Genomic DNA, 17,220 nt, shown 5'->3' with positions numbered 1-17,220 from the left:
TAGAATTTTACCATAATATAAAAAGCCAGAGTGGGATAATAGATAGAGTATATCTAACTCTGGGTTCTGTCTCTTAAGCTATATGTGCCTCAGGCAAGCTCACAAGGCTTTATCTACTAAGTTAGAGACTGCTTACAATTTGCTTTAGTGAGAGTATTCCACCTGAGGGAGAAAAAATCATAGATCCTTTGAATATTTCTGATGAAAAACCTGAAGCTAAAAATGCAAATTATAAGAAGGAAAAAAAAAGAGCTTCTTTCAGCTAAAATACTGAGAAGGGAGGAAGGTTCTCCCGGGTTGCAGTCTGAAGGTCAAGGTTATCATTTTCTTCATCTCGGAGTCTGTAGCTAATAACTTAAGGAAAGAGCAGCTAGGAAGAAGCTACTTGGGTCACAGGCTTTGACATTTAGACTTAATTAAATGCAAACCCTTAAAATATGGATTTGAGAGCCTTTGACCTCATTCTGTTATCATTTTCTTTAATATCGAGAAACTAAAGGAGGAGGAATACCCTTGCATATGTCTATGATCTCATTCTCATCTCCCAGCACCTCGTGTGATGACTAAGCATTCGAAAGTTCTCTCTGAACAGTGACAGACTGATGGGATTCCAAATTTAGCACAGAATTCAGAGCAGCTAGATGGCGCCATAGTGCTTAGATTGCTGAGCCTGGAATCAGGAAGACTGATATTCATGAGTTCAAATCTGGCCTCAGATGCTTATTTGCTGTGGGAACCTGGGTAAGTGTCTTAACCCAATTTGCCTCAGTTTTCTCATCTGTAAAATGAGTTGGACAAAGAAATAGCAACCCACTCCAATATCTCTGCCAAGAAAACCCTAAATGGGGAGAGTGGGATATGGTTGAAAACAACTGGACAACACATCTAACTTCAGTTGATCATCATGCTTTAGGCTGCGGTGGGGAATTGATATTCTGATCAAGAAAACAGAGAAGAAGATGAAAGCACAGCTTGCCTGCAAGAGGGCAAATTGATAACACATTTCTGGGGTGCCTTTAAAGTTTACAAAGTTTTTTCTTTATGTCCATGTCTGCAAGTATCATCTCCATTTTACAGAGGAGGAAAAACTGAGGCTCCAAAAAGTAAAATAATTAAGTGGCAGTCAACTCTTAACCTAGCTCCTCTGCCTCTAGTATCATGCCCTCCTCTTTCCGGGATATCCTGCTGCCATAAGGATTACACAGTGTGTTCTTAGTCTAGATGTGAGGGACTAATTTGTTTTGCATCAACAAGAAAAGTATCTAAAAGTCGATGTGGACTCATTAATGTTCACCCCCTCTACCCCCAAAAAGCATCTACATGATAAGTTTACTGCACAGTTGCTCCTAAATAAAAGAAGGAATAATCAAATTTAGAATTAAGCTAATTACTTTAGCTTGCCATTTAAAAACAGCATAACTAATCTAATTAGCTAAATTTATTAGAAGTAAATGTGAATGAACTTGTAAATTGAATCTGGAGAACAGCAGTGTTGGCATCTCCACATCGACACAAAAGAGAGAGGCTAGATTTAATTTTTGTAAACCACTTTCCTTTTTAAAAGTGAAAAATACATTGAAACAGAAAGAATAGATGCCAATTTAAAAGATACCAGTTCACCTCCAGCTTTCTAAAGTATTAGTAACTCTTACTGCACTAAACTCATCCATCCCAATGTGTGTGTGTGTGTGTGTGTGTGTGTGTTTGTGTGTATGTAGAGTCCTGTAGAATGAAGAGTTAACCTTACTCAGATTCCCTACCTGGTTTCAACTCCCTAAGACAAAATACCTCATCTCAGGATAAGATCATCACTCTTATACTCACCACCATACCCCAAGACTTGATTTTCACCGGACTGGAGGGAGGATTACCAAACTCCTTCCAATGCCTTCCTTTATAGAGAGCAGAAACTAGGCTCGTAGTTCACTTCACTTTGTATCTACTCCCCCACGATGGATGCCCTCTGGTGTATCCCCTTTTCCTATGTCCTTTTATGTGTTACCTCCTCCTTAGATTATAAGCATCTTGAGGGAAGGGACTGTCTTCCTTTTTATTAGTTGTATCCCCAGTGCTTAGCATAGTGACTAGCAATTACTGGTGCTTAATAAATGTTTATTGGATTGGAAGACTTACCTGACTTCAAGTATGGCCTCTGTTACATATCGATTGTTTGACCCTGGAAAAGCCTTCTCAATGCTCAGTGCCCTCACAACCCCAAAGAGCAGCAAAAGTGTTGATCTGAGTTGACAGAGCTCTCCATATCAGTGAAATCATAAATCATTTAGGTATATGTAAGACAAGTTTCTTAATCTTGTTTACCTCAGTTTCCCTATCTGTAAATAAATCATATAGGTATATGTAAATATATACACATCAATGTGCATGTCTATATGTGTGCACTTAAGCACACACAGTTGACCTATGATTATATGTGCATGTATTATAAACACATTATGCATATATGTGGGAGCATATGTATATGTATGTATACACATATAATTACTAAAAGATTTGGCTTCCATTTCTATAAATACTTTGAAGTCTTGGAACTTTCTTTAAAAAATGAGTCCCTTAGTCATCTCTGATATTCTGTTATTATATTTATGTAGTTCAAATTTATGTGTTTTGACATTGGCCAGAGGGGGAAGGCTGCACCTATTTCCAGGAGGATTGTCACTTCCTTGAGGGCAAAGACTACATAGTCTTTCATATTTGTATCTTTACTGCCTAGAACAATGCTTGGCACTTAATAGGTTCTTAAGTGCTCTAAACTGATGAGCAAAGAAGAGGATATGATTGAGACGTGAATTGGATGGATGGGGAGATACAGTAGGACTTCATTTACCTATACAGAAGATGTCACTTTAGGCCCATAATTTTTAAATTGTCTCTCCTGGATGTATTTTCCAGGTCAGTTGTTTTTCCAATAAGATATTTCACATTATCTTCCATTTTTTCATTCTTTTGGTTTGGTTTTGTGATTTCTTGGTTTCTCATAAAGTCCTTAGCCTCCATCTGTTCCATTCTAATTTTGAAAGAACTATTTTCTTCAGTGAGCTTTTGAATCTCCTTTTCCATTTGGCTAATTCTGCTTTTGAAAGCATTCTTCTCCTCATTGGCTTTTTGAACCTTTTTTGCCAATTGAGTTAGCCTATTTTTCAAGGTGTTATTTTCTTCAGCATTTTTTTGGGTCTCCTTTAGCAGGGTGTTTACTTGTTTTTCATGCTTTGCTTGCATGTCACTCAATTCTCTTCCCAGTTTTTCCTTCACCTCTCTAACTTGATTTTCAAAATCCTTTTTTGAGCTCTTCCATGGCCTGAGCCCACTGAGTGGGATGGGATACAGAAGCCTTGACTTCTGCATTTTTCCCTGATGGTAAGCATTGTTCTTCCTCATCAGAAAGGAAGGGAGGAAATGCCTGTTCACCAAGAAAGTAACCTTCTATAGTCTTATTTTTTTTTCCCTTTTCTGGGCATTTTCCCAGCCAGTGACTTGACTTCTGAGTGTCCTCTCCACCCCCACCTCACCTCCAGATCTGCCCAGGCAGCACTTGGGGTCTGAGATTCAAATGCTGCTCCCCAGGCTCAGGGCTTTGGGCAGGGGCAGGGCTGCTGTTCAGTGTGAGATTAAGTTCAGGTGCTCAAGTCAGGGCAGGGCCGCCTTACGGGCTCCGTTCCCTCAGGGAGCTTATGCAGAGACCTTCAACAATGGATCCAGGCTCCTGTCTGCTTGGGGAGCCCTGGTCTGCTCCTGCCTCCGCTGCTGCCTCCTGAGGGGGCCTGAGTTATGGGGGCACCCCACTCCCCTCTCGACCCGCCAAAGAGACCCTCTCACCGACCCTTGTCACCTGTGGGTGGAGGGACCCATGCGGCTGCTGGAGATTCCCTCCCTGAAGCCTGGTCGGATCTGCTCCTTTCAGCGCTGCGCCACCGGGGCAGGGTTGGGCTCTGCTCCGGGTCCGGGGTGTGAGGGACCTTTTGGGAGAGGTTTTCAGGCTCTCTGGAGCAGAAATCTCGTCCGCTCCGTTCTGTGGCTTCTGCTGCTCCAGAATTCGCCGGTGGTTCTTTTTGTTACAGGTATTTTATGGGCAGTGGGTTCGGAGGTAGCATATGTGTGTCTTTCTACTCCGCCATCTTGGCTCCGCCCCCAGAAGATGTCACTTTAATAACCAATTTGCCCCCTCCATACCTACCACAATAGGAGAAAAAGCCAGTTCAGAGAAGCTCTTTCTTGGAGAGCAAACAGGAACGAGGTTTCAAAATGAATATTTGCATCCAACTTTTTGAATGTACCAATAGTTCCAAATGCATCATTCTTAATAGAATAGCAGGCTACCATAGAGACTTGGTCTTTCTAGGGTCTGATAAAACCTTCTGTTCATCCACATGTTCACCCTGTTTTCTGAAAGGAATATGACCCAGGCCTGTGATTTCACTGGGATAAATGAAGAAACTCCTTTTACTAATGCAAATCAGCACCTTCTCTTTGACTTATCAATCAATAATCCATAAACATTTATTAAGTGCCTACTCAGCTAGGTAATGCAGTGGGTGGAGTACTAGGTCTGGAGTCAGGAATACTTATCTTCCTGAATTCAAATCTGGCCTTAAGACACTTACTAGTTGTATGATGCTGGACAAGTTTCTTAATCCTGTTTGCCTCAGTTTTCTCATCTGTAAAATGAGAAGGAAACGGCAAATCAGTCCACTATCTTTGCCAAGAAAACCCCAAATGGTATAGAATCGGATGTAACTGAACAACAGTAAGAAGTGCCTACTATGTGCCAGGCACTGTGCTAAACTTTAAGAATACAGGAAGAGACAAAAAGTACTCCTTGCCCTCAAGGAGCTCATTGTTTAGAATATGAAGGAGTTAAATGGCTTGTCCTGGGACGCTCAGTTAGCATGTGTCAGAAGCAAGAATTGAATCCATTTTTTTGTGGTTCTAAGAGCTTTTCTCCATATATTATACTTCCTCACAATGTCTTTTGATTAGAGTTTAGCGTCAGTGGTCCTTGGGTCATAAAAACCAAGGGTCACTGTCCTTATAAGAACACTGCCTTTGGAAACTGCGAATCTCAAATGTTCTCTTCAGTTCTCCCAGTCTCAGTTTCTATGATCTATTATTAAAACACCCATGAACTGCCTTCTTCCCTTCACCACCACACCCAGCTCCAATCACAGAGCTGCAGTTAGGGGACCAGGTTTCATGACCTCTCCTCCCTGTGGTGTGACTGCATATTTGTATAGGGTTCAGGAAAGGATAAGGTACTACTTCCTTCTGGGAAGCTCCTTCCGGTCATACAAACAGATTTAGAATTGGCGTTTTTATTTTTACTTTTCTCTAGTGTTTCATAGTGTAAACTATCAGCAGGAGAGCTAAGTGGGGAGGATTGTCCCATCATCTCCATCTGAGGATGATGTCTGAGCCATATTTGTGTGAGAGAAGAGCTGGACCTGAAGTAAACAGTGTCATGTTATTATTATTGAACTCCCTGGGCTAATTAGGCTATATTATGCTTTATAATGGCAAAAAGGGGGGAATAAAGCTTTTCAGAGTCTCCATAAGAAACTCTGTACTTTGCAGGCAGGTAAAATTGTCCTGGTATTGCTGTGGATAAAACAAAACCCTCTTTCTCAATTTGAGAATATTATCTCCCAGTCACCTAGCAGGGCCATCCTTTGGGGACCTTCTGCTATGTGACACATTTACTACCCTTTCCTATTTCTATTCAAAGAGATAAGTGGAGTCCTCGCTTTGACCTAAGGGGCAACAGTATTTATGTTACATCTTCTGGCCATTTGATATAGTATAAATGGCCCTAGTTAGAGAGCTGCCAGAAATGTGTTTACATGTGTCTGTTGGGTGGGGGGAACTGGAAAGGGCAGCCAGAGAGAAGAGGGAAGCAATCAAAAGGGCCTTATAGACAGGCAGATTGATGCATAGACACATGAGAATGATAGATAAATAAATAATAGATTATTGTGATTCTTATAGATGATAGATAGATGGATGAGAGGTGGATAGATGATAGGTAAATAGATATATAGATGTTACGTGGATAGACATATAGATGGTAGGTAGATAGAATTAGTCATATCTTTTTAGTAACCCTGTTGCTATGTAATTACTTTAAATATTAATCAAATTCACCTTTGAAAAATAAAGGCGTGAATTGCTCTTTTTATCCCCTGTAAACATTTATCCATAGATCCTCCCCACCTCCAAGACCTAGAATGAAACTTAGCTCTTTCTCATCCCAGTTTTACAGATAAATAATTGAAGACCAACTGTACTTAATTGATTACAGGATCAACCACAAGGAGAGCTTAGTTCTCCTGATTCCCAGTATGTAGAGCTGTTAACTATACCAAGAATGATTGCTATATTTTCTTTTCTCTTTGGAAGTCTGCGATTTTATTGGTGCAAGGAACAAGTCAAGACATTATTATCCTGATGCTATCGGTCATCCTAGAGAATGAAAGATGAAAAACACCAACAACCATGTGGCACTCCCAGTGAGGAAAGTCCCCTCACTAATCCAAAAACTTAGAGTATAGGTTCTTCATCTTTTTTATATCATGGACTCTTAGCAGTCTAGTCAAGTCTATGAAGCCCTTCTCAGAATGAGGTTCTTAAATGCATAAAATAAAATACATAGGATTATAAAGGAAAAAAAGGATATTGAAATATAGTTATCAAAATATTTTTCAGAATTAGGCTTATAGAACTCAGGTTAAGAAGTGATAGTCTTAGAGAATTGCCTAGGATACTTAGAAACCAGGCGTATTTCTCAGGGTCATGCAGCTCATGTGTGGAGGTCTTTCCAACTCTGCACTGCATCTATACTTTCTACATAGAAGATAACTCTATTATGTATATCTGATCATTTTCCCTGAGTGCCATATTTGATAGTGGGATATATAAATAAATGTGTAAAAAGTAAACAAAAACTTATCTCCCCTGAATAGCCCAGATAAAGTCATGGCTAAATACAAAGAAGAATCAACAACAAAAATGAATTATTATTGCAGTGCTACTTATGGCCAGTCCATCTAAGAATGTAATACTCATGCCCATAAAAGTTAGTATTATGCTTATTCATGTCTCAAAAACAACACACTATGTCCTTAAACTAATCTTAGTTATCTGTTGACCTATGCTTATGGATCGGAATTTCTTCATCTTTTTTGTGCCATGGGCTTCTTAGAATAATACCCTTAAATAACTGAAGGAAATGCTAAATTTTAGTCAGTGAAACTAAAGAAGTCTTTTTTTTCTCCACCAACTTTAGGGATCCCTGAAATCTATCTCTGGATCTTAGGTTAAGAACTCCTATTACTGATGCTTGAAAGATCATTATTTCCTGTAATTTCCTTGCACTGACACAGATTACATATCATCTGTCCACATAGTATAGATGTTCAATAAAAGTTTGTTGATTAGACTTGACATTATGCCTTAGGAGATGATTTCATGAATTGTAGAAGCCAAAAAAAAACCCCCAAAAAACAAAAAAAAAATAACCACAACACAGGCTAATGATGAGCCCTTCCCATTTTTCTAGTCTGCTCTTTCGATGACAGAATAGTCTATTGCCAGGTTTGCACCGGAAGCCAGCTGGTTCTAGATCAGTTCTGACAATGCTACTTCAATAGTCTTCCAGAACCCAGAGTCATGTCCACTCCATGATGTGATCTTGGAGTAAGACTGTAGTAGAGGACTCTGGCATACTGATACTCTCAAATGAAAATGAAGTATCAAACATTAACTAACAAGAATAATTTTGAAAAAGAAGTTATGCATTAATGCATGTGAGTTGTTTGCAGAATGTTGCTAAGATGGCAGTTTTTTTAATAAATCTTAGAATTCAAGAATCTCAGATTTGAAAGTCATTTCAGAGGTCATCTGGTACAAAACCCATTTCAGCAAGGATCACTTCTCCAATACCTCCCCAAATGACCATCTAACTTCGACTTGAAGATTTCCCACAACGGATGGGAAGCTCATTGTCTGTGTGAAATGGGAGTAATAATAGCACATACTTCATATGGTATTTGTGGGGATCAAAGAAGACAGCACATGTAAAGCATATTTCATGCCTTAAAGTGATTTATAAATGCTGTTATCAGTATTATTATCATTATTATTTTAAGACAATCCTACTTTAGAACACATCTTATTTTAAGGAAGATTTTCCTTTTATCAAGACAAGAATCTGTCTCTCTGAAACATTCACCCATTGGCCTTCATGCTGCCCACTGTGGCCATCTAAAACAAAGCTAATTCCTTTTCAATATCCCAACCTGTTACTTTTCTCTAAGTTAAATACCCTTAGTCCCATGAACTGTCCCTTGTATGGCATGGCTTAAGGATCTTCAACATCATGACCACTTGCCTAGTGTCTAGGTTGGTCTCTACCATCTTGATAAACTTTTAGAAGTGGGACTTAATATAAAACCCCAAATTTCTTTTTTTTTAATTTCTTTTTTATTTTTAATTTTTTTTAATTTTTATTATTATTTTTAATGTTTTACAATCACTGCCATAAAATTAAGATTTTTATCCCCCCACATCTACCCCCCACTACCCCCCTTCCCCCCCAACAACCGCATACAATTCTGTATAGGTTCTACATATACTTTCCGATTGAGTATATTTTCACTATAGTCATGATATGTAGTTGAACTAAAATAAATGGAAGAAATCATATAACAAATCAAAACATGATACACAAAAACACGCATGCACACAAACATGATCTGCTACATTCTGCGAATAACTTCCATATTTCTTTCTCTGAGTGTGGAAGGCATTTTGCCTTAGAAATCCATCATTGGGATTTTTTTTTTCTAATAAGTTCTTGCATTATTAAGAAATTCCAAGTCTACCAGAAAAAACTCTCGTACACTGTGGTCATTGCTGTGCACAAAGTTCTCCTGGTTCTGCTCCTTTCACTCAGCTTCAGATTATATAAGTCCTTCCAGGCCTCTCTGAAGTCTTCTTGTTCATCATTTCTTATGGCACAATAGTACTCCATTACATTCATATACCATAATTTATTCAGCCATTCCCCAACTGATGGGCATCCCCTTGACTTCCAGTTTTTGGCAACTACAAAGAGTGCTGCTATAAATATTTTTGTACATGTGGGACCCTTTCCCATTTTTATGATCTCTTGGGGATACAGTCCTAGTAGCGATATTGCTGGGTCAAAGGGTATGCACATTTTTGTAGCCCTTTGGGCATAGTTCCAAATTGTTCTCCAGAATGGTTGGATGAGCTCACAGCTCCACCAACAATGAATTAGTGTTCCAACTCTTCCACATCCTCTCCAGCATTTATCATTTTCTTGTTCTGTCATGTTTGCCAATTTTATAGGTGTGATGTGGTACCTCAAGAGTTGTTTTGATTTGCAACTCTCTAATCAAAAGTGATTTAGAGCATTTTTTCATATGATTATAGATATCTTTAATTTCTTCTTCTGAAAATTGCCTGTTCATATCCTTTGACCATTTATCAATTGGGGAATGACTTGTATGATTATACATTTGAGTCAGTTCTCTATATATTCTAGAAATGAGGCCTTTATCCCTGAGCTTAGCTGTAAAAATTCTTTCCCAATTTACTACATCCCTCCGAATTTTGGTTGCATTGGGTTTGGTTGTGCAAAAACTTCTCAGTTTAATGTAATCAAAATTATCCATTTTGCATTTCATAATGCTTTCTATCTCTTCTTTAGTTAAAAATTCTTCCCTTCTCCATAAATCTGATAAATACACTATTCCTTGCTTCTCTAGTTTATTCATGGTATCAATCTTTATACCTAAATCTGTACCCATTTGGACTTTATTCTTGTGTACGGTGTCAGGCATGGGTCTATGCCTAATTTCTGCCACACTGTTATCCAGTTTTCCCAGCAATTTTTGTCAAACAATGAGTTCTTATCCCAGAAGCTGGGGTCCTTGTAAAACCCCAAATTTCTGATGTCATCTGATCTACCTCATTTTGGACACTGTCCACATGGGGCCTGCCTCTATACCCTCCTCCTCCTCATATCAGCTTGGGTATAGTCCTCTAACATGGTCCCAGCTCAGCTTAGTATGACTTCAACTCATTCCTACTTGTATTCTACCAGCAACACTAACAAACTTCTGCATCTACAACTGCTGCCAAAATGCCGTTGCTCATGGTGAACACCAATTTACTCTATAATGCCCAACTTTCTATTGGATGATCTCATGAGAAAGCCAGCAAAAGCCATGGCTAAGTGGACCCAGTTCATCACTGCATATCTCTTATTGACTAGTCAATAACTTCTTTGAGCTCCTGTGACTCAAGGGGCTCTTCAGCCTACATAACATCACCAATATCAACTTCCTCCCAAACAGGCCTAAATTTCTGAGTGCTGATGACCAAACATCAGGAAATCCCTGGGAACAGGGTCTAAATTAATTATAATGGCAGAATGGCATGTAGCCTAGCTACTTATCCTCCACCCATACTGACCTTACAAGTTTAGCATTTATGGAAAGACTCTGCCACACTCAATGTCTCTATAATCAAAAATTCCTAACTTTTTGCATTCAGTCTCTACAGATCTGGTATAGTTAAGAAACAAAGTTGATTTTTTGGAGAGGGTCTGTTCCTGTCCATTGTTTCTCATATGAGAATATCTCCCTTCAAGGAGTTCATATTCTAATGAGGAAAAAACTCATTTACATATCCACTAAAATCCTCAGGTCTTATTTACATAAACTTATTGTCTAGCTAGGGCAGCTGGGTGGTACAGTGTGAACAGAGTCCCAGGCTGGGGGTGAAGAAGGCATCTTGTTGAGTACAAATCCTGCCTCAGACACTTGTTAGTTAGATGACCCTGGCCAAGTCACTTAACCCTGTTTGCCTCTGTTTCCTCATCTATAAAATAAGATGGAAAAGAAAATAGTAAATCACTTTAGTATCTTTGCCAAGAAAACCCCAAATAGGTAAGTGTCTGAGGCAGGATCCCAGCACTCTGTCATTGTGTCACCTGCAAGCCCCTGACATTTTTCTGGAAATGTGCCATCTTTTTGTCTTTTTCTTCAGTTATCAGCCTTCACTTTCACCCTCTATTGAGGGCCTCTTAAAATTTGTGTTACTCAATGAGTTCTTTCTGTAGTCACAAAGGTCTCTTGAAACACAGATGAGCATTTCCTGTTGGTATTTGATTTGTTTTTTGTTATAATCATGACAAACGGAACATTATCAATTATGTAGGCAGCTAAATGGTTCAGCAGACAAAGTTATAGACTTGGATTCAAGGAAACATGAGTCTAAAGCCTGCCTTACACACTTAGTACTGGTGTGACCCTGGACAAGTCACTTAATTTCAGTTTCATTCCTCATCTAGAACATGAAGAGGTTTAGCTCGATGGTCTTGAAGGCCACTCCCAGCTTGAAATCTTTGATTTTATATATCACTTAGTGGGATAAAAAAAGTGTTACATATATATACGTTTAATATGTAGATTGCAAAATTCTTTTTGTGTATATACACATTAGTATGTATGTATACATATATATGAAAATAAGCAATTACTATGTCCTTTACAATCAATCATTAAGAATAGATGTATGTAAAATAAACAATAGTAAATATTATAGAGATTAATGAAACAATATGTGAAAATCAAAATATTTCAGTTACCATACTTTATTCCCATATGTCACATCTTTCACTCTCCTGATAACTGATGGTTTCTAATACATATGACAACACTACACATATGTTGGATTATGTTCGAATGTTCAGTTGGAGAAAATATATCTTGGATACTACCAGGATAAGTCTGGATTCTTCAGCCAACAGTAATGAGCCCTGTTTGTTAGTCTCCCAATTCCTCAATGAAAGAGCTGATGAGAAAGAAAAGTAAGACATAAAAGAAGTCATTGCCACAATTTCCATTTTCATTGTCACAGATCTGAGCTAAGGACATTTTTTGTTGTTTTTCAGTGGTAATAGCTGCTTCTGCCCTATCTTAGTATTCAATGCACATACCTCTACTTAAGAAAAAAAATATCCAGGAGACTTCCAATTATAATTCTAATTAAATGTCATTTGGGGACTAAAATAATCAAAGCTTATGACATTGTCTCAGATGATGATGAGGAGGAGAGGGAGAGGTTGCATAGTTCAGCTTCTGATCAGAAATGCCAGCTGGTTATTAGACTCCAGTAAATTTCATGCTCCAAAGTATTTATTGCTGCTATAAACTTCTAAAGAAAAGAAGGCCAAGATGTATTGATTCTTCAATGGGAGACAAAGGTTCAATTGATATCTGTGGGATTTATTCCTTAATAATGAATGGGGCCTTTGTGTCTCATGCAATCCAAATTCCCTTCTCTCTTGTTACCCAACCTTCTGATGATGTGTGAAGGTTATTATGGGATGAAAGAGTAGAAGAGATGCAATCTTTGTGCTATGACCATTTGCTTTGGTGGAGTGTTAAAATAAATGATCATTTTGCAGTCCTTCTTTCCTTCTTCCCCCTCCCCCAAACTGGAGGACCACTGATAATACCCCAGACCCACACAGGGAAGCACTTGGAGATTGGGATTCAGAGAGGGTTGGGAGTCCATGTTTTCCTTCTCCTGTCATTTTCCCACTGTTGCTACCAACCTAGTCAGAATTTGGGCGTATCAAGGTGGTTCTTGACTTTACAGGATTCTTTTTGCTATAACTCTGTTTCTGTCCTTTTTATCTGCAATGGTCATAATGCTACCATCAAGAGATCCTATCCACTTCTAGGAATCTGAAACCAAACCACCCTTCCTTGACCTCAAATATTCTTTCACTTAGGGGAAAGCCACTATTAAGAAATTCTGCCTTTGGTCTTCCTCTGGTCAGCTGAGAAACAGGAGAAGTGAAATTCTAAGTTTTCATTTTCTATAACTGTAAAGTTCATGCAATCTCTTTATTTCTCAAATTTCTTAGGCAGGAATCAGAGGTTAACATAAAGTAGAGTTTCTACAGACATAAAGGGCAAGTTTAAGGTTGGAAAAGCATTTTGAGAACACAATGTGAAAAAAATCTGATGAAAACAATATCACCTGGAGTAACTACAAAGACAGTTCTGTAAGCTGTACTGCAACGCATGCTGCTTGGCTAAATGGAAAGGAACTGGGAAAGTTGGTGGAATTTAGGAGATTAGAAAGGTTCAACAACTATGTAAGTGTAACCACAGTGGTTGTGCCTTTCTATAAAGCTGGACTTACAAGATTTATAGAGACTTCTTGGACTTCTGGTTGGTCTGATCATTATGGAACAATTTTTGCTGCAGGTATTTCAAATTTGGGGATAACTTTCCTGTAGCGATCTCTCTAGAGAGTTGAGTGAACACATGACAAAAAATTTAATATAAACCATCACTACTGCAAAGAAATACATATCCCATGCAAACAGTGTTTTGCCTCAGAATTTGGACATTGGAGACAAATTTCCTCCCTAGAAAAGGGACAATTGCTAGACATCACAACTTTCCTTCTTGTCCTCTGGCTGCCACATCAAGAGTCCTCTTGTATCACATCCAAAACTGACTCTGTTTCCATCCATTGTGTTTGTACCCATGGTAGGACTGTCTAATTCATTGACATCCCCTACCATCACCACTACCACCAAATAAAATTCTGTTGAGGGCCAGGGTGGAGTGCAGTTGACAAGAACAGGATAGACCTTTGGGGAAACTGTTCTTTGAGACTGTGCTCATTATCATCTGCAATGGCTCTCTATGCCCCCCAGATGTTGCTGTCTCCATGAGACAAACAAGAGAATTACAGAAAACAAGGGATATGTAAAATAGATGCCTTCTAGGCTAACAGTCTTTAAGACAATAAGACTGATCAAATCCAAAGGCCAGGAGACAAGCAGAATGTCACAGACTTGCAGTTTCTGTCTATATATACTCTGACCCTCAGATCAATAAACAGAGTTGGTCTATCTTCTCCTGCCTCCCGTGTCTTTCTTCTTCACCACATCACCGAGCCATGTGGGGATGCAGGCCATCTGCTACAAAACTCAACTGAATTTACCCAAGTCACGATTCACAGTCAACTGCATCTTTGAGTAGAGGGGACAAAAGGAACATGGCTTGCAAGACTTTAACTATAGTATCACTTTCAAATATTATGTGTAATTCATGACCCAGATTCTAGATTCACATGAAACAGGTTTTAATCCTGGCAGCTGATTCCTAAAAGGTCTTTTTTTCCCTTTGAGGTTCTCTAGAAAGACAATAAAATAAAATGTGGGTAGGCATTATGCTTAGGTTTCCAGAATGATGATTAAAAGAGGTTCTCTACTCCCATAAAAACACCCAAGATACCAAATGTAGATTAGGACTAGGCCAGTCTTTGTTTTACCTCACAGAAAATACAGAACACAAAAGGACTGATAGGAACCAGCAAGGAGAAAAACACTCCATCAAGAATTCAGATATCTGGAGGCAGAGCCAAGATGGTGGAGTAGAAAGACTGGAATAGAAAGACAAATATACTCTAGCTTTTCCCCCACAGCCCATAAAATACCTGTAAAGAAAGACTCTCAACAAATTCTAGAGTAGCAGAACCCACAGAACAACAGAGTGGAGGAGATTTCCAGCCAAGGGTGACCTGGAAGGCCGACAAGAAAAGTCTGTCGCACCAGACTCAGAGTGGAGCCCAGGCCAGTCTTGACCACGTGGCACCTGGGAGGAGGACTAGAGCAGGCCTCAGGAGCAGAATCCCTAGCACAAGCAGCAATTCACAGATCCTCTAACCCACAGGAGCCAAAGGCAGCTTTAAACCTCAGTGAAAGGGCTTTTTCACCTCTATGGCTAGGAAGCAGGGTCCTCCCCTAGCTCTGCCCCCAGGTGGTAGATGCCACAGCAGCAGCAACAACAGCAGGCAGCGGCTGGGCTGTGGTGCCCATGGCAACCAGCTTCCATTGTTGAAGCCTCAGCTTAAGCCCCTGGGGGAATTGAGCAGCTGATCTAAACCTCAGCCTTGAGCCTGGCCAGGGAGTAACTCCTCTCCCTTGATTGTGCCACTTTGGAGGAAATGAGATCGTACAGGTCCCCAGAGTATATCCTACTTTTGACAAAGGATCCCAATATCAAGTAACTGGTTGGGGAAATGCCCAAAAAAGGGGGAAAAAAAAGAAGACTATAGAAGGTTACTTTCTTGGTAAACAGGTATTCTCTATTTGACTCAAGGAAGGAATAACATGCACACACAATTTGGTATAAAAATCTACCTTACACTACAGGAAAGTAGGGGCAAAGGGGATAAGCAGGGTGGGGGGGATGATGTAAGGGAGGGCAAATGGGAGGAGGGAACAATTAGAAGTAAGTACTCTTGGGGAGGGACAAGGTCAAAAGAGAGAATAGAAGAAATGGGGGGCAGGATAGGATGGAGGGAAATGTAGTTAGTCTTACACAACATGACTATTATGAAAGTCATTTGCAAAACTACACATATATAACCTATATTGAATTGCTTGCCTTCTCAGTGGGGATGGGTGGGGAGGGAGGAAGGGAGAGAAGTTGGAACTCAAAGTTTTAGGAACAAATGTTGAGAATTGTTTTTGCAGGAAATAAGAAATACAGGTAATGGGGTATAGAAATTTATCTTGCCCTACAGGACAAGAGAGAAGATCGGGATAAGGGAAGGGAAGGGTGTTAGAAGCCAGGGCACATTGATGAAAGGGACAATCAGAATGCATGACGTTTTGTTGGGGGGAAGGGGACAGATGGGGAGAAAATTTGGAACTCAAAATTTTGTGGAAATGAATGTTGAAAACTTAAAATAAATAAATAAATAAATTTAAAAAAAAAAAGAATTCAGGTATCCATTCCCTCCAGAAGAGAACTGAACAAAGGGTATTATAGAGGAAACATTTTGGCATTCTGTTGAGTTGATTCCCTCAGAATCCTAGACGGTGTTGATAAGATACTCATAGGTCATTCATTAGCTAACAAAAGGAGATTTGCTCAATCCCAGTAGAAGAACTCACTTATCCAGGGTCACATAGCTAGTAAGTATCTGAGGGTCTATTTGAAGTTAGGTCTTCCTCACTCTAGGCCCAGCGCTCTATCCACTGAGCTACCTAGCTGCATCTTATTCTTTTGTTAGGGCTGAGTAAATTTCCTTTTTGTTAGCTATTGAATGATCTACAAATGTCTCATTTTTCCCCTAATCTATAATATAAACTACCAGAGGATTGATCTGAAGTAGGGCCAGCCCAGAACACTAACATCTCAGTTTTCAAATAGCTCTTCTGTGATTTTTAGTGTGACAAAAACCATCAGACTTTGTTTTATTTTGTTTCCTGGATGAGCTGACCATTCAGATTTTAGACCATCAAAGCTGAGATCTAACCAGGATAGAGGTGACCTCATCCAAGTACAATCCTCTTTGGAGTTTGGCCTGAATGAGGATGGTAAGAGCTGCCATTTTACTGAATTAAGTTTCTATTAGCCAGGATATTTGATTAATGAGAATGTCCCATTCTCAGATCTTAGTAGAAGATTGAGACTTCTAAGCATGAAACCTATGCATGATCTTTCCTCTTACGCTTTATATTCTGTTGGAAATTTCTCAGTCATTTTAATACATTTGTGGTAACTGAAACTAGTCAGATGAGAAGGTCTAAAAGGTCACATTACTAAGTCATATCCAGCTTTTGTTCTGAGGCCTATTGCTAAAATAAAATGCTTCTAGAAGATTGTTCTTGTATATTTATCTCCTCAGAGCTATGGAAAATCATAAATAATTTGCATTTTTGTCAAATTAATGTTTCCTTGGAAAATATCCATCCATGTTATTACCCCTACTTAGGTTCTTTAAATTTGAATGAATTAACCAAAGCAATGCTTTTTTAGAATTATTGACTAGTCTGAAATTCAATCATAAAACACTTGTAAATCAGTTACTTAAATTTCCTTGTATTAGTGCTTAGCATTTCCATAGTACTTTATCTTTGCGAAATGCTTTTGGCCATCATTTATTTTTAATTAATTGTTTCTGTACACATCATTGATGAGATCATCACATCATCAGGTTGTTCACGATCTTTTTTCCTGGTAAATCATTTTACCTCTAAGTGATCCTCTGTCGACTCTTTTGTCTCTGGTTATAGGACTTCTCTCCTTACTCTTAAGGCATTACAGGATCCTTTTTGTATTTGGTGGCCAAGGAGATAATAAA

At 39.1% G+C, this 17,220-nt stretch overlaps 1 long non-coding RNA gene across 2 annotated transcripts; it reads right to left on the bottom strand.

Moving 5' to 3' along the window:
- Window positions 1-11,674: 11,674 nt before the first annotated feature.
- LOC140511671 (uncharacterized) lies at window positions 11,675-14,934 on the bottom strand. Of its 2 annotated transcripts, XR_011969621.1 has the most exons (3): window positions 14,842-14,934; window positions 13,255-13,359; window positions 11,675-11,892 (listed from the first exon to the last, which is right to left on the bottom strand). It is a non-coding gene; the product is annotated as an uncharacterized lncRNA (long non-coding RNA). The 2 variants fall into 2 exon arrangements; XR_011969620.1 differs by lacking the exon at window positions 13,255-13,359.
- Between the last annotated feature and the right edge of the window lie 2,286 nt (window positions 14,935-17,220).

The sequence above is a fragment of the Notamacropus eugenii genome, chromosome 6 (assembly GCF_028372415.1).
Source record: "Notamacropus eugenii isolate mMacEug1 chromosome 6, mMacEug1.pri_v2, whole genome shotgun sequence".
Lineage (NCBI taxonomy): Eukaryota > Metazoa > Chordata > Mammalia > Diprotodontia > Macropodidae > Notamacropus > Notamacropus eugenii.
Note: the sequence above shows the minus strand (reverse complement) of the source record. Positions and strands in the feature narration are given on the sequence as shown.